This window comes from Panthera tigris, chromosome E2 (assembly GCF_018350195.1).
Source record: "Panthera tigris isolate Pti1 chromosome E2, P.tigris_Pti1_mat1.1, whole genome shotgun sequence".
In the NCBI taxonomy this organism is placed as follows: domain Eukaryota; kingdom Metazoa; phylum Chordata; class Mammalia; order Carnivora; family Felidae; genus Panthera; species Panthera tigris.
Window position 1 is genome coordinate 30,967,864 of NC_056674.1, and position 6,000 is coordinate 30,973,863.

Sequence of the window (6,000 nt, forward strand, 5' to 3'; positions counted from 1 at the left end):
GGAAGGGAAGCAAAAATAATACAAAAACAAGGAGGGGGACAAAACCTACGAGATTCTTAAATATGGAGAACAAACTGAGGCTTACTGGAGGGGTTGTGGGAGGGGGACGGGCTAAATGGGTGAGGGGCATTAAGGAATCTACTCCTGAAACCATTGTTTCACTATATGCTAACTTGGGTGTAAATTTAAAAAAAGAAATAAAATGAAAATAAAAAATATCTGATGCTGAAAATACTAGTAAATTTTGAAGTTTTCAGTTGGGTATTTTGGCCATCCCTACACTTCCCGCTCTTAAGGCTGACTTAACGTTGATGACTTTGTTCTCACCAATACCGACGGGTCCGTAAATCAGACTTGCTCTTATGGCCTCTTGCTGGGTACCTAATGCTAGTGAAGCTGAATCCATTTGAAAAAGAAACTGAGCGTGGTTCAGATGACGCTAGGTGGCAAGCTGTCTGTGCTAGCAAATGGTAGTGAGGGCAAGCAGGACCCATGTTTATGGATTTCCCACTTCAACATTTACCATTCTTCCTGTAGCCAAACTCAGGTCTCAGGTCCCTGCTAACTGGCACACTGTAAGCTTTCAAAATATTCACTTTTCTTGCTCTCTCTGATGTGACAAGGTACCAAGTATTCTCTCACGGTGGAGAAGAGAAAATAAAGGCTGCTTGAAGGAATATTAAACCCAGGGACACCAGAGCTTTCTCCGGGAATGGGAATCCACACAAATGTGACAGCAGAGGCTGTTACTGAATATCCCAATGGGTTCATATCAATGGATTTTTATTTTCCCCAGTAACAGGCAGCAGTTTCTCCTGATACCATACATGGCCCTTCCCTTTCAACTGACACTAAAAAGCAAGCCATCCCTGTTCTAACTTGGCTCTCAGCCTGGCAAGGCGCTGGGTGAGTTTAAATAACCAGAGGGGAAGGACCTGCACTCCTCCTAGAGGATGGTCGAGTGCCCTCTGGTGGGCAGTGGGAAGAATGCATGCAGCAGTGCGGAATTAATTTACCTCTGTCTCAGAATATATTGAACCTTCTAACCAAACACATTTCTTAAAAACAAAAACCTGCCTCTACATTTGCATTCCTGAAAAACATTCATGCCTAAAAGAGTTATATTTCCCGTAGACAAAGTCCTTATTAGTCTCCAGCAGGGTAGTATCCCTGTCAGGGGTTCAAGTACACAGAAAAGAAGGGTGGAGTCAAAAGGAACATTCTTACCGACGCCTTCATCCAAGATACCTTAAACGTCCTGTAAGTATTATCTCAGAAACCATTCCTCAGGGCTGCCCCGCCTATGAAAGCTCATGCCTTTAGTCCCCAGAGTCTCTCCTTGGACCCCCTCCTCACAATTGGCTTTACCTCTCTGCACCCATGCTCCCACCCCCACCCCGCCCTAAAATGGAAACGGCTAGCCACAATTTAACACTTCCGCACATACTTGGGGCTCATAGTCTGAAAGAAGATGAAGGGCTGACGGTAATTTCCAGCACTGAACCAGAGCACAGGGAGAAGTCTGTCCTCCATGGGGAGATGGTCTGGGGCGTGAGGGGACAGGGATGGGACTAGGAGGAGTTGAGGGCTGGGACTGAGGAGGCAATCACTGTCACCGCCTCCCCAAGGCTGCACACTCACGCCATGCCGCTGCCCAGTGGGAGGCCAGCCCCGAAAGCGCCCACTAAGAACCAGGTTAGTAAAGTGCAGTATGGGGTCCCTGACCACGTATTCAGGTTGGCGTCCCCAGGCAGCACCCTTGGTGATCCAAGTTACTCGAGAGTCTGGCCGTTACCCGAGGGTCACGGGATCGATCCAGCCTTGCAGGACACTTACTTTAATCACGGATCAGGTCGAAGCTGCAGGGGTTGCACCAGGCTGGTGGTGCCAGCAGGCTCCTTCCAGACGGCAGATTAGCCCTGGTGACGAGTCCTGGGGTTAGCTGGGAGATCCTCGCTACCAAGAAGGTTCGGGAGAAGATCTGCAGCCCCCAGCCACCATCCGTCCGGATCCTCACGACCAGCATCCCCGTGCACTGGGATCTTTCTACCTTAAATCACACAGCAGGGGGACGGGGCCCTATCTACCACCACCTGGGGGGTCCTCCTCTTCCTCTTCCCTTCCGGACGGCCACAGGCGCTAAGCATGGCCACTCGGGCCCAGGGCAGCTCTTCAGAAACTTGACTGTTCGAAAGTGTGTCACTATTGCTTTGAGCTAAGACGGCATGTAAATATCGGCTGGCTGACCGAGACCTTCAGGCCTCAAATGGCTGCCCTTGTCACAGCTGTGGACGGGCATCTTTATTTCTCTCCCTCCCACATTGAGTGTCCACTATGCAGCCCTCATTCCTAGAGGTGGGGCACAAGCCATCACTTAGCATCAATCAACGGATGCCAAGAAAACAGGAAATGATAAAATGAAGTGTCCAAGCTCCTGATGGTCACCACCTCTCCATGGGTAAAAATGGGCCCCAACATCTCTCTCCCTGGACTCTGGGACCCCCCCACCCCTTTGCCAACAACATGTTAACAGAATTCTCTAAGCCTCTGCCCCAGCAAATGGCCCGGTTAGGTTGCTTCTAAACCAATACGGGCCAAAGAACAAATGACCAAAAATGGCCCCAGGCTGCCAGTTTGCAACCCCTGAAAATAGCAGCTAAATATTGCCCATTTGAGCTAGATGCATATGTTCCTAGAAGAATTCTAGACACCTGATCATCATCAATCTCTATATATTTGGGTGGTGGCACCAAGGAAACAGAGGCCTAGAAAATATGTCCTTTTTACGTGACGGACAAAGAGTAGATAGAGCATTTGACTTCAAAAAGCAGGCAACCTAGTCAAAGAGAGGTGACAAATCCAAGAGAAAGTGGTCAACGCAGCCTCCTTGGATGGGCCCCAGCTAGGTTCTATCAAAGGTACAAGAGGTACCAGAGGCAGGTGGCCACAGTGGCCACTTTAATAATGTGAGGGGACACCTGGGTGGCTCAATCGGCTGAGCATCTGACTTCGGCTCAGGTCATGATCTCTAGTTTGTGGGTTCAAGCCCCGCGTCAGGCTCTGTGCTGACAGCTCAGAGTCTGGAACCTGCTTCGGATCCTACGTCTCCTTCTCTCTCTCTACCCATCCCCCGTTCACACTCTCTCTCAATAATGAATAAATGTTAAAATAATAATAATAATAATCTGACACATGAATCTCACACTGGTGAGCAACCCGGGACAGGACAGGAGAGAGATTATGATTATGAAACACAGCCTCCCACAGTCCTCTTGCTTTGGCTGAGTGGCCCCTCAAGGAATCCATGACCGCTCTATTCAGGAAAAGGACACATTTTACTGCCACGTAGTACTCTGCAAACCCGTGGGCAGAGTGCCATCAACAGCATTTACAGCACAAGTTATACAAATGAGAGAGGGGCACCTGGATGGCTCAGTCGGTTAAGCATCTGACTCGGGCTCATGTCATGATCTCGTGGTCTGTGAGTTCGAGCCCCGCATTGGGCTCTGTGCTGACAGCTCGGAGCCTGGAGCCTGCTTCGGATTCTGTGTCTCCCTCTCTCTCTGTCCCTCCCCTGCTCATACTCCATCTCTCAAAAATGAACATTAAAAAACTTTTTTAAATAAATGAGCCCAAGCTACATGGAGAGAGACGGCAGGGGGATGTGGTCCAGGAACCCATCTCAGTCCCCCTCCTGACATGATTGCCACTATTAGCCGAGACCTGGGTCCCACCTTTTTTTTTTTAATTATTTTTTTTTAAATGTTTAGTATTGAGACAGAGAACACTAGTGGGGGAGGGACAGAGAGAGAGGGAGCCAGCATCTGAAGCGGGCTCTGTGCTGACAGCAGAGAGCCCAATGCGGGGCTGGAACTCACGAACCATGAGATCATGACCTGAGCTGAAGCTGGATGCTTAACCCACTGAGCCACCTAGGTGCCCTGTGGGTCCCACCTCTTGTAGGAGAAGCCTCGGCTTCCCAAACTGTGAAATGAGGAGATTGGTTTTGATTTCCTTATCCCTTCCAGCCTTCAACCCTTTGATTCTAAAGATCTCAAGTCGGAAAGGACTTGAGGGAGAAAATAGTGCAAGCCTCCAATGTTGCAGCGGGAACAGAAGCCCGGGAAGGTGGGGGGGGGGGCGGTTTACAGTCTTATGGCTCATTAGCTGCATGTGTGGTGGTGTGGGAGGTGTGTGGGGGTCTGAGTGTGTGTGCACACACGTGTGTGGTGTGCGTGCATGTGTGTGCCCGTATGAAGGGTCAGAGAGCGGGGGGGGGGGGGGAGGTGGTGAGCAAGGCAGAGAGAGAGTGCCTCTCTCCTTTCACAGATCACCCCAGAGATTTTCCTGACTTTACAGGTGGAACTGAAGATAAATGGATTAGCCAGGTGAATAAACCTGTATTAAAAAACCTTCTGAAAGAAATCAATTTGTGAGAGAAGATTTGGGAAAATAAAATATGATCAACTGTGTCAGATAGCTTGAATAAATCGATGCCTGCAAGTCTGGTAAACAATTTCTGATCTACGGCTCCCACGGTATCCTCACTGGTGGTAGTTACCTCAGTAATTGGACCGTGGGATGAGGCCAGGCCAGAATGAAAGGCATTAAAAATGATGTTTCTTCAAGTGAAAATTAATTTACTTGCTGACCAACAAAGACCAAGGTAATTTCAGAATTTTAAGGATGGCAAGACATCATAACATTGTTTACACTTTTCACCCCCCCTCCTTAAATCAGGCACGGAACCTGATTGGAAACGAAGAAGAAACCAGCCTCTTGGGCCCCACGCGAGATATTCTGAGCACAGAGGTCATCGGCGGACTCAGAGGGCACAGTTGCCTGGCAGCTTTGGGGGCAAGGGGAAGGAGGGACAGGCGGGACCCCGCACCGTGCTCGGGAGAGCCGTGTCCATGCCTGCGGCAGGAGGGAAATCAGAACAACATGGGAAGCCAGAGAGGGTTTGCTTTTCTGCCCTGGACCTTCTCCACACAAGCGCAGAAGTTAACGCAGGACCTTTTGGTACCGCCATGAGTCAGTGTCAGAGAAAGCTAAGTCCGTCGTTGAAACAAAAGCAAGACCTAAGGCAGAAAAGGAAGGCGACATGTGAGGAGGAAACGTGCAGGTGGCCCCGCAGGGAAGGTGGGGTGGGCGTGTGTGTCTCGTGGGGCTCCGAGAGGCCCCCGCGGCGGCCAGCATGATCTTCTTAGCGTGCCATCAAGGTGGATCGCGCTCCAGCCTGAACCGCTGGGACGCGCCAGTTAGCGGCTTGTTAAGCTCTGCTTCCTAAGATGCTGTCTAAGGGTGGAGAGCGGAATGCTTGCCATAGAACAAGTCCTGAGGAGCACGGGGCTCGTCTTCACCCACTGGATCTTCTGTCTGTGGTCATCTCTTTCCAATTCCACGTCCAGTGACCTCACTGCAGCAGTGTTTTTGCAATAGGTGCCGGTGGGAGTATTCGCGGCATCGAAACGCGAGCCGATCCGTAGTGTTTGGCCAGTGTGGTTGAACACTTACCAGCTCACCGTTGCCCTCCCGGGGCTCAGACTGCAGTCATCGAAGACGGTCTCCTCCCGCACTGTGGCTGCCGCCGTCCAGATTTCTCCCCATCGCCCACTCTGCCCCACCTCGGGCGCCTCACCGTGCTCCTCGGATGTTCCCTTGGACAGCCTATTCCTCCTGCCGGGAATGCTTCTTTTCCAGATCTTTGTGTGACCATCACCCCCTCTGTTAGGCCTCGGCTGAAAGGTCACCTCCTCGGAGGGCTTCTCTGACCTCATCCTCTTCAGTCACTGTCACATTGGCCTATTTTATTTTCTTTGCAGGACCCACTATGCCCTGAAATCCTCACTTTGTTTCCCTGGTCTGGCCTCCTGCTAGACATAAGCTTCCTAAACGTGGCCATCTGAACTCACACACTCCTCAGTGCCCAACCCAATGCTCGGCAGTCAGTAGCTGTTGAATTGAATGAATGTGCGGGTGGGTGAGTGGGCGGATGAG